The following is a 12,204-nucleotide window of genomic DNA, read 5'->3' on the forward strand; positions in this document are numbered from 1 at the left end:
ATTGTTAAATTTAACATACATGAATAAAATTTTACTACTAAGTACATCGTTAACCAAAGTGAATTAAATGAAAGTACACTTCTAATAATCTCTAATAGCGAAGTAAACTAAATTATAATGGATAATATTGAATAAAATAATAGATCAAGTGAAGAAATTCAAATAAAATGGTAGAAAACAAATAGCCATTTTACTTTACCATTAGTATTGGAATTATAAAATTATCACACAAGTAGAGATAAAGCATTTGTGTATATAACATAGAAATGGATAGCACATAAAAATAATAAAGTTATCAATAAATATTTAATAATTAAATATATCAATTAGTCAATCAATATTATATTTATATAAATATTTATTATGAAATTATAAATTTATATAAAATAATTTACATCAATAAATAAATAAAGTAAAGTATTAAAATAATTTAAAAGAACTAATATATTAGGATTAAACTAAATTAGAAAAGTACTAAAATTAATTTAATCTTTATGTATCATTAATAATTTAAAATTAATACTAAAGTTATTTATAGATATAGTATTAAATAGGTTCCATGCATTATTAGAAATAATAAAATTAAATAATTGTTCACTTGTTATAGAGAGAAAACTTTTAAGTAGGTTCATGATACCTTATTTTCTTTACGGATACGGATATTGTCGGATATTGTCGAATATGGATCTGGAATCGGATAGAAAAAAACACTGAAAAACGAATTCGGATACATCCACTTTGGCTTCCATTTTAAAACGGATACGAATACGGATATCCATATATACAATTCGAACGAATACGAATGCGGATAATTCGGATATCCATTTCCATATTTCCATCCTTAGTCCGTGCACACGATCAGGGTCCGCATTGTGCGTCGGTTCTTGTTCGAAGTTGGACCGTCGGGTCCCGCACTTAGCGTGGATGGGTTCCTTCTCAATGAAGGTTTGGTTTAGATTAGGGTTAGGAATCAGTATTTAACACTGTAGCACTTTTGTTTGTATTTGATAATTATTGTCTAATCATGATCTAGGCTCAAAAGATTCATCTAATTTACAATCAAACTGTATAATTAGTTTTTTTTATCTACATTTAATACTCCTTGCATGTGTCTAGAGATTTAACGTGACGAAGAGAGAGTAAAAAAACTTACTATCTAAACAAGGCCGAAGTATTGGCATGGGTTTCGGCGGCTCATTTTCCCATGATTCTTGGGAAGCGTCCTTCTTGGAGATCGTGGAACATGGCCGGGCCTTAACTCGCACCACCACTCAGAGAGATTGCGGAGAGCCCAACCGGCATAGCGCGTCCTCCACCTATAAAACAGAGGAGGGAGTCAGAAAGTGTTTGCAATCGAAATCTTTCGTGTGCTCACCTTTGCCGCTTGAAGAAGCGCTTCCTCACTTCCCTCGCCTTCCATGGCCGGAGAGAAGCGTGCGAGGGACGACGGAGAGGATAGGGCCGCCGAAGAGCCTGTGTCCAGGAGGTCCCTCCTCGCCGGGATTATCACCTATACTGTAAGCTTTTGCATTTATGCTTCTTCCAAGTTCTTGTATGGTAGGATCTGATCTGTCAGTTGTCGCAGTGCAATCTCGGCGCATCGTTTCCACCCATGTACCCGGAATTGCTCGCGTCCTGTGCTTGTCCTTCGCCTGGATCAGAGGCCGGGCCATCCATTCCTGCGCGCCGTGGCGAGGATGCAGATGGTGGCGGGAGAGACGTCCTTTCCTATGTACAGGAGTTGGACGTGACCCGCGAGGCTCTCGAGGAAGGTCGCCGGGAGGTGATGGAGCTCCGGGAGAGTATCGCGGCGGCTGAGGCGGCATTTGGGGTTGCAAGCGGTGACGCCGACGGGGCCAAGGCCGCAGCTGCGGCGGCGAAGGTGGAACTCGCTGGTGAGTCGGGATCCATCCCGGGTCAAATCTTGGTAGAAATTATTCGCTTCCATCATTTGACGAAGGGATCGCCAAGGAAGTGGCAGGTTTGAGCCGAGCCAATGAAGACTCGGCGAGGCACCTCGCGGAGGCGGTTGTCCATCGGGACAAGGCGGCTGTGTGGAACCGTACAGCCACACAGCTGGCTGAGGCAAGCGCGGCTCGCTACAGGGTGCTAGAAGTGGCGGCTCGCGCGACCATGGGGCTGATGCACCCATCGGGAGCCAACCTTCATGCCCGTCTTCAGGACCTTCCTCGACGGATGCGGAAGGTCGCCAGGCATGGCGTCCGTCATGGCACCCCTTTGTGGAGGAGATGCCCGAGGACGTGGACGTCGAGCAGGTTATTGCTGGGTTCAGCGGCCACGCCGACGCCATCGTCGGGGTGGTTAGTGTAGAGCAGGTAATAGAGGACGCCCCACGGCAGGGATGAGCTCTGAAAAATGCTTTTGTAAAAGAACTCTCTTTTGTACAATGAATAAATTCTGCAAATCCGGTGAGGATTTTGGTGGTCTTCCTTGGTAGGTGGCCGATGTGTGTGTGTGGGTATTTAATGTACCCCCGGACGCTTTGATAGGTTAGTTTAACGTATCATTGCGTTGAGTACGCCTTTGCACCACATCACATTCGGTATTATTGGTTCCCTGTTTATCCGCGGTTGTTCTGTTTCTGCTTTTCAGATTCACTGATCTGCTAGGGGGAGAGTGTTTGGTTAGGCTGGCTATTCCAAATCTCTTCCTCCCGATCGACTCGGGTAGCCCTCGACAATTCGTAATTCGGACTTGGTGATCCACTTGGGGGAGAGTTTTTGGCCAAGCCGGCTGTGCCAAATCTCTTCCTCCCGATCGATTCGGGTAACCCCCGACAATCCGTAGCGGAGAGTTTTTGGCCCGGCCAGCTGTGCCAAATCTCTTCCTCCTGATTGATTCGGGTAGGCCCAGACAATTCGCAGCATGCGATCTTTCTCATTGTTTTCCTCTTTCTCGTGTTACGAGTAGAGTTGCAAGGCTCTGGGCCTTTAGATTTTTATTGCGGGGTTAGAGTCAGCGAGAATCTGGGCCCTGAGCACACCATAGCGGGATCTCCTCTTTGTACTCTGGTGCCCCTAGCAGGCCAGTTCTGGCATTTATATATCTACTTCTCAGCGTATTTTCCCGATTTGCTCGACTATCAAGCGGGGTCTGGTTACTGCTGACCTCTCACTTTGTTTTTGTGGCTCATGAGCGGATGCGCTCGATGTTAAGCATTTGTGTGCTTCGTGTGGTCGCTGATGTCGCCTTGTCTTACACTGGTACAGAGACGGGCTTTACTCCCGGTGGGGAACCCCCTCTAGTCCCGGTTCCCCACCCGGGAGCAAGCATCCGGGACTAAAGGGGGTCCTTTAGTCCCGGGTCAGGAACCGGGACTAAAGGGGGACCTTTAGTCCCGGTGGGTAACACCAACCGGGACTAAAGGTGCCTCCTGACATGCCACGAGGGTGCCCACCCTTTAGTCCCGGTTGGTAACCCCAACCGGGACTAAAGGTTTTTTTTCCTTTTTTTGTTTCTATTTCTATTTTTCTTTTTTTTCTATTTTCACGCTGCTACCAGGTTTTTTTGTTTCTATTTCTATTTTCCTATTTTTTCCTATTTTTAATTGATGATTCGTTTTGGTTTTTGAATACGCATTCTACGCTGCTAGAATATACGTACGTTTATAATGTTCAACATTTTATATAAACTATAGTACGAAGGACCTTTAGTCAACGATCAGCGGTACAATCCTGTTCAAGTTCGTGCTGCTTGGTTCGAGAGCTGAGCTTTTAAGTTAGCTTTCACTCTTCTGAGCAAGCGAGGTGGTGCTAATAGGTGGGACTGGCCAGCAATTCCAGCATATTGCGTACTGGGCCGGCCCATCGAGGCTCCTGTAAACGCCCGGGACTAAAAGACCTTTAGTCCCGGCTCGTAATACCAGCCGGGACTAATTGATTTGGTTGTGTTCAGTTGCATCGGACCAGCCGGGACTAAAGGTCTTCGTTTTCAGTGTCAGCAATAAATGCAAGCAGGTAAATGCAAGCCAGGACTAAAGCTCGTAAATGCAAGCAGGTACAAGTAAAGCACCGGGACTAAAAGTTCAGTGCTGGTCATCAGCTCGTAAATGCAAGAAGGTACGAGTAAAGCACCGGGACTAAAAGTTTAGTGCTGGTCATCAGCTCATAAAGCACGGCAATAAATGCACTAAAACTTACTTGTTTCAAAAGACTGCTTAGAGCTTTAGAGCTGTCCCTAGTAAAGTGCCGATTGCATTCATAAAGCACGGCAATAAGTGCCGGTTGCATTTATGGTCATCAGCTCATAATGCAAGAAGGTACAAGTAAAGCACCGGGAGTAGAGCTTTAGAGCTTAGAGCTTAGAGCTTAGAGCATGGCAATAAATGTAACCGGGACAGCACGCTGTCAGTCCTGGCTCAAAAGACTGCCGGTTACAGTTTCAAGCTTTAGTCCCGGTTGGTGTTACCAACCGAGACTAAAGGGTCCTTTAGTCCGGGTTGATGTTACCCGGTTGGTATTATCAACCGGGACTAAAGGTTGGAGGACTTTTAGTCCCGGTTGGTGGCTCCAACCGGGAGTAAAGGTCCACCTTTAGTTCCGGTTGGTGTCTCCAACCGGGACTAAAGGTCCACTGCCACTGTGCCGAGCGCAGTAGCTGTTGGGCAGGGACCTTTAGTCCCGGTTGGAGACACCAACCGGGACTAAAGGTTTCTCTAGTCCCGGGCGCAAAAAATGCCGGGACTAAAGCCAAATTTCGAAGTGGATCAAAAGTCGTTTCTCTACTAGTGTTATGCTTTTCGCCATTGCTGGTGCCCTCTGGCCTTAGTGTCAGCTTAGGATCCAAGCCCTTGGGGGTTTAGTCTGTGTTATTACACTACCATTCCCGCTCTGATTCGTCTAGGATTTTGTCGGCTGATCTAGGTCTCACGCGGGCATGTTAACGGCAAAAAGGAAAAACATGCATGTGCTTGACATCAGGTGTCACGATTGAAGCCCCCGAGTGTGTTATCGGATACACACCGGGTGGTGTGACGGAGATGATTGGCTATGCATTCCAGCCCCCGAATGTAACTTATAGCATTAAGTAAAAATGGGAATTGCACATATGACTACATATAAATGGTGACTGCAAATGATGGAGTATAGTATTATGATGATATGATACAGAGCTGGACCTTTAGTTTCCCGAAGTTACGGGCAGTGGCTGCCCTCGATTGTGGTTCGCCAGGATGTGCGTGCTTCCTCGGATCTTGTTTCTATCGATCCACGTTGGAGTCGGGTACGTCATCCTGTTGAGATTGTCCATCTTGTTCCTTCGGTTGAGGTCGCCTGTATCTTCTCCGCGTCCCTGACACGTCGCCTTCAGAGTGGGACGGTGATCGTCCTTGCCGGTCCCTTGTGGTCCGTAGCCTGATTGTGAGGCGAATCAGAGGCGTCCTCGTCGAGGATGCTGACGCCATGGCTTGCTCCTTCGAGTGCCTGACGCTTATCGCTGTTCGGATCGCTGCTGACCGATGCGAGCCGGGAATCCCGGAACATTGATGTGTTTGGTATGACCGAAGGTTTATGCTCATGCGTCGAGATCTAAATCCCACAGATCTCTTTCCTGATGAGGCACGGGGCGGTGCTAGCTGTTCGAGCGTTCGGGGTTTGTAGGCGAGATATGGCCGATCCTCGAGTCCACAGATTTATAATGGGCGTGGCGCCCTTTTCCCGCCGTTGGGGATCGCGAGTTTCACGAGTGGCAGTTTGCTTTGTCATGTTCGACGATGCTTCAGCCATGAGTGGCTCCCGAGTAATCGGGTGATCGCTGGCTTGGAGATCTGAAGGAGTATCCTTCTGGCTCTGGCCAGACTTGTGTTGCTTTGCTCATTCTGTAGGTGTCGGAGTTCGTGACCTAGCTACCTCGTCAGAGACAGCGTCGTAGTCGTTGTCAGGACCTGAGCTCTCAAGCAGATGATCGCAGACATAAAGAAAGCGACGTAAAGCCTCCGGGTCAATGAGACCGGATACATCGACGTCATCCCACTAGTCATGCTGGTGGGGAGGAGAGTCCGCATCGACGTAGATAGTCGAGTCCGGCACTTGCTGTTCCTCCATAGGAGGCGCGGTGGGTTCCACCGTAGTCTGATCGCGACGAGTATCCGTCGTAGTAGTCGATCTCGTCGGAGATCGGGGTGGAGATGAAGGAGGTGTAGGATCATGAGACACATAATCCGTAACCTGGCGGATATGAAACGTGGCGATGTGGCCATGCCCGTATTCCTTACCGGGTTCGGTGAAGGGGTGGGCGTAGCGTTTGAGGTGATTGATGAGGCAGGATCCTCCTGCGTCTACAGCCTCTTCCAGTCCGGCGGCGAAAGCACGGGTCTGAGAAGGTTGTTCTCCCTCCTCGGATGGATCGGGCTCCTGCAAGCACAGATCCCCGAACCAATCGGCAACGAAGTTGAGCTTGCCGACGGTGACCTTCTCGCCCGGCGGTACTCCTCGTGGTTCCTCGCCGAAGTTGAAGACGACTCCCGTCTGAAACACAAGTTAGATCTGTACGCGAAAAGCCCCTACCTGGTGCGCCAACTGTCGGAATTATTTGCTTCGGCAATACCGCGTCAACGTGATCGCAAAGATGGAATCAGATGGTAGTACACGAGACACAAGGATTTATACTGGTTCGGGGCACGGCGTGTGCTAATCCCTAGTCCAGTCACGCTGTTGCTGATCTTTGATGTTCGTGTACTCGATTACAGGGGCTGTTGCTCCTAGCTACGTGGTAGATGTATAGAATGAATGAACAGGTTGGGATCCTGGGCCCGAGGTCCCTGCTCTCCTTTATATAGGCGGAGGGGAGCAGGGTTACAAGGAGGGCGATCGGGTTTGTTGGAGTGTTTCCTATTTTGTTGCGCATAAGGTGCAACCGATTGATCCTAGCTATCGTCCAGATATGCCGATCATGGATGCTGGTAGCGTGCTGTGCTCGTCGCGTTGGTCGCCTACCGAAGCCCTCGTGGGCTCCCTCCTCGGTGGCCTCTTGGGCCGATAGCGTGGTCATGTCGTATATCCAGGCGGTGACGATACCTCTTGGGCCGATAGCGTGGTCATGTAGTTCTCTAGCTCTCGCCCTTGTTTGTAACCTCCCCTTTGCAAACCTAACTAGGGCGGGTAGCACACTGCGCCGCGACTGGAAGTAGGGACGTTCTGCTCAAACCAGTATAATCTTTTGTGCCCACCTTAGCTCAACATCCGAGCCTAAACGCGCAATCACTAAGTTTACTAGATGGCCAGTTGCGAAAACACCGACACTTCTCTTCTTGATGAACGCACCTGGCAATTTGAGACCAAGGAGTTGAGAAGTGGGGCGAGCCTGTTGGCTAGAAGCTTTGCGAAGAGTTTTGTGAAGCTGTGGATGAGACTGATGGGCCTGTAGTCTGTTATCCTTAATGCATCTTGTTTTTTTTTTTGGAGAAGAACGATGTTCACCGAGTTCATCAGCTCGAAGCCTTGGGAGTTCATTTCAAATAGTTTGTTTATGGCAGCCGTGACGTCCACTTTGATAGTTTCCCAGCAAGCTTTGAAAAAAGCTCCAGTGAAACCATCCGGGCTTTTGTCCGACGGCATCGTGTTGATCGTTTCCTGGATTTCCTCCTCTGTGAAGGGCACTTCTAGCTCTCCAAGGTTCCGCGGCGTCTATCCAAGAGACTTGTTTTGAATTATCCTGACCATATCAATGGGAAATTGTCTCTCGGTTACCAGTTTTGTTTCAGCACAAGACCTTCATCGAGAGAATATATGATGAACAACTTTCGACAAATGGAACTCAGATGTTTTACCAAAAACTTAGAAAATCGATGACTGAGTGAACATGAATCGACTATAGGTGGTTATGCTGCTGTATGAAGCAGCTCTTGTTTCTGCTGTAGCTATTGAATTCAGTGCTGAGCCTGAAAATATGGAACATGTGCTAAAGCTAGAATGAGGGATGAAAGAAAAATGTTAACCTAGAAATCATGCCCTGATTTTTTTTAACATTTGCCAGTTACCATCCGGGTAAATAATTGGCGAGGAATTGTCAGGTGGACAAACTTGTGACATCGTGTAACGTTTGCTTCTTATTCTATTTTTTATAAGGAAAAGGGGGACATTGGACACCATCTCGAGTATCTTGTACCATGGCTGATAAGCCGGGTTGATAAATTAGCGATATCAAACACGTGACCAGAGTATCAAACACGTGACAAGTCTCCCGATTGTTCCAATGTGCGCCCCACCAAGAGCTTGCACATCTTTGTCAGAATGGGTTTTGATAACAGTATACGCACTACAAGTCTACAGCCATAGAATTTTACTAAATACTAGGTAAAATCCCCACACGTTGCAGTGAGAATTTGCTGAATAAATAACTAATGTTGTATATCATGTTTAGCTGATACGTATTTCATGTGTGGCAATTTATAATAGTGGAGGTATAATGAGCAATACAAATATAAAAATGAGCTTTTAGTAATGACCCATTTTGTCGGCTAAGTCGTTGTATTATAAGAGTAAATAGAAAATTAGGTAGTTCTGTTCTATACACAGCCAAAGAAAAATCAAGAAAAAGATAAACATAAAAAAGAGTACATAAAAAGCTTCCTTCTTGACATATGTATATTAAGAACTAGGTGAATTCCCCGCGTGTTGCTGCGGGAATCACGGTTAAAATTATACTATTTATATTTACTAATATATGAATGAATAAATATCATAATACATGTTAGTGGATGATTTTTAGCATTTTAATGTAGACAACTATAAATATACATAAGTAAATGGGTGGTTTGCTATGTGAATAGCTTGAATGAAGATATAATGGCATGTGCTAGTGGATGCTGATGTGGACATTTTGCATGAAATGATAGTTACATGTGCTAGATAGTGGGATCTTCTGGTGGATGCTGATGGGGTTTTGCTTTATAAGAGATATAGATTTATTAACACGTACTGATAAGTCAAGCATTAATAATAGAGGCTCATAATGTACTCTCTTTTTTTTTCCAAAAAGAAGTGTATGGATGTAGAAGGCTGAAATCTACTAATAATAAAAAGGCAAAATTTCTGTGATAATTTTGTTTCCGCCGCTTGGCTCGGATCCGTGTCGGTGTCTACGTACAGTCCATGTTTGCCGGTCCTAATGAGATAAGGAGTAGGGAAGAGAAAAGAATAAATATAGGGTTCCAGATGTAAAGATGTCAGAGAGAAAGAAAAGGTAGAAGGGCTTTAATAGTTTTTGAAATAGATCACGGTTCCTGATGCAAAATATCCAGATTTGAGTGGACCTCTCCTGGTGGGCTTTTTATCTACCCGGACTGAATCCTTATAGTTGGGCCGGCTTCATTGTAGGCTGCACCAAGCCCATGCAAAACTTTTTTTTCTTTTGTTTTTAGATCTTATAAAAATCAGAAAAATACCAAACCAGTTTTATTAGCTTTATAAAAATGCGATCTATACATAGATGTTATGAATTTTGTTACGTTGTGACCGAGAATATGCCAAAGACAGACCCGAAATTCGTGAAGGTAGCCGAGAAGTACGAGGAGGATGTCCTCATTGTTGGTGTTCACGAAGCTTTCACTAACTTTCCGCTATCCGGTTCTTGCCTAAGGCAAGCCTCGATACAATTAAGCCCATGTACTCCTACTTTTCAAAACTTATTATTATTATTTTTGTTGGCGTATTAAGTTTTGAGGAAAAAGATATATACCATCGTAGTTTTGATTATAAACAAAACAAATTTTTATTAAAATATGGATTAGTCAATGGTACAAATAATTATTTCATAACCGGAATCTTGGGTAGATTATTGTCTAATGAAATCTAAACAAATGTATTTATCTAATTCCTAATGAGGGCTGCCGTGTGAAACATCAAGAGAGGTCTCCCGTCATAATCATTGGCGGACAGACTAATCCTTTACACATCGACAAAAAAGTTACGGAGATTGATATGAAGCGTCAAAAAAGCTACAAAGGTCGATATTGAGTCATAAGAACACATGGGTAGTATTAAAAAATTAAAGTTATGATATATTTATATCTAAATAATTATATACGCTTTGCAACGGAAGTACAAATATACCAAGGAGTATTTTAATTCGAAAAACATTTAATATGACATTGTTATTTATTGTCAGCATTAACTTATATTTTAGATGTGACGGTCATCCTAAAATAAATTATAAAAGTATAAAACATAAGTAGATATGTACCATTTACGTTATTATTTTGCATAAATGTTTAATAGTTTTTTCCTCCCGTTGTAACGCACGGGCATATTTGCTAGTGATAAGACAAAAAATATGCATGATCACGGCCTTCATATTATTTGGCCAGTTCGTTTGTAGTCTCACCTTGAAAATATGCGAAATCCAAATTAGTTATAATAAGCTAGCGAGCGACGCATGCCGGTGACAATTGTTAATCATTTGCCATGACCCAACCAGAAGCAACCTTATCTCTTTAATAATATTTCCGCGATCCTTTCCTTATCCATTTGGCATTTGCCGTCTTGTTTCCCACGGCCGGGTGCTCCCTCAGATCATGAGCAAACCAGCATCGGTGGAGCACGGCATCTATATGTGGATAGTATGCAGCGGCCATTGGACCGCCTGGTAGCGAAGTTAGTTCTCGCACCGGCGACTACGTATGGCGAGGAGATCGCGTTGGCAAGCCTCTGCGACAGGCAGTGATCTCTCACAAAATGGTGGAGTGGAGTTGATGAGGTTGCTTCCTACGCTCCCCCAGAACCTGATGTCTTCTGCTGCAATGGCGAAGGAGGACCTGGGGCCTGGCGCCGGCGAGCTTGTGCGACAGCTGACAGGGAGGGCGCGTGGCAGGGGATCTCACGGCACGGTGGAGCCGCTGCTGCTTCCTTCCCTCCCTAGGCCTAGAGCCTAATGTCTTCCATTCCGACAGCAACGGAGGACCTGCTGGGTGTGGGCGTATGGCGCACGGCCGAAGGACCTGGGTACGGGCGTATGGTGCACGGACGCTGATAGATGAGGCCCAAGGGGAATTTAAAGGATCTGATAGGAAGGAGAAAACGACGACGCTTGAGCAGCCTGCTGAATGGGCGGCACAATTGGAAGAAGAAACGACAATTATTTGTCACCATGTTCAATGGAATGGAACCGTAAAAGGCCTGTTACTTGATGCTGCGTTTTGCTGTTCGGTTTCTTTTGTATTAGCTGATGACGTGGATTACTGTGGTGTTAGATAGAACTTGCAGTGGGTATGAACTATATATAGGTATAATGCACTGGCGGAGCCACACTAGGGCCATACTGGGCGCCGGCCCCCCCTTGCCCCGGGATAGATTCGCATGCATGCACACTTGAAAGTTGCAACTACCGCACAACATCTACATGCATTCATCTAGGCCACAACTAAACTTGCATTAGCTATTTTTTTTATTCTAGCTTCCATCCTGATGATGCTAGGAGTATATTTCAACGCACTATTACAAAACTTCATTAGCATTTGTGTTTGCCCCCCCCCCCCCCCCCCCCCCCCCCCCCCCCCCCGAATTCTAACCTGGTTCTGCACTGTTCATGTGGATTAAAATCTACAACTCTGGTGGAGCTCAATCTTTGCTAGAGTAAGGACGCGTTTGGGTGGCACTTTTGTGCCCACTCTGTTGCTAGAGCTGGAGCACTCCGGGTGAAGCCATTTTTCGTGGATGCGCATCCATATGAGGAAATGGCTTGTACAACTTGGTGGCCATAAGTGCTTGTCCACACAAGGGTGTTTGGTGCGGTTTCTGGGTGTTTGGTGCGGTTTCGCATGCTCCAACATCGAAGAGGTGTGGAAGCCACACCAAACAAACTAGACATACACTCTGAACTAACCTAACAACAATCACATCGATCGGATATATAGATCAAATAATGAAGTAAATAGTTTCAGAACCAAGTGTAAACTTGAAACAAGATTAATCTATGTACTTAAAAGTAGGATGCAAATTAAATAAAAATGAAAAGACACTGTTACACAAATAAATGCTTTTTACATTTGTCTTCAAATTTTTTGAGGACAGTACAGCTAAAACCATTTCTAAATAGGACGATTACCATGTAGGTTTGCGTATGTGTGTTTATAAGAGTGATTGTACGTGCGTGTTGAGCACCTACTCGTGTATGGGTGTGATTCGCAAAATATTTTGTGTGGTGTGATTGTCTCAGAAAAGGACTTAGAGATACTGGCATTTTCAGGGG

At 45.2% G+C, this 12,204-nt stretch overlaps 1 long non-coding RNA gene across 1 annotated transcript; it reads left to right on the plus strand.

Moving 5' to 3' along the window:
* Positions 1 to 1,382: 1,382 nt before the first annotated feature.
* LOC136506518 (uncharacterized) lies at positions 1,383 to 2,447 on the plus strand. Its single transcript, XR_010771631.1, has 2 exons — positions 1,383 to 1,517; positions 1,586 to 2,447. It is a non-coding gene; the product is annotated as an uncharacterized lncRNA (long non-coding RNA).
* Positions 2,448 to 12,204: the final 9,757 nt, after the last annotated feature.

This window comes from Miscanthus floridulus, chromosome 15, assembly GCF_019320115.1.
Source record: "Miscanthus floridulus cultivar M001 chromosome 15, ASM1932011v1, whole genome shotgun sequence".
Taxonomy (NCBI): domain Eukaryota; kingdom Viridiplantae; phylum Streptophyta; class Magnoliopsida; order Poales; family Poaceae; genus Miscanthus; species Miscanthus floridulus.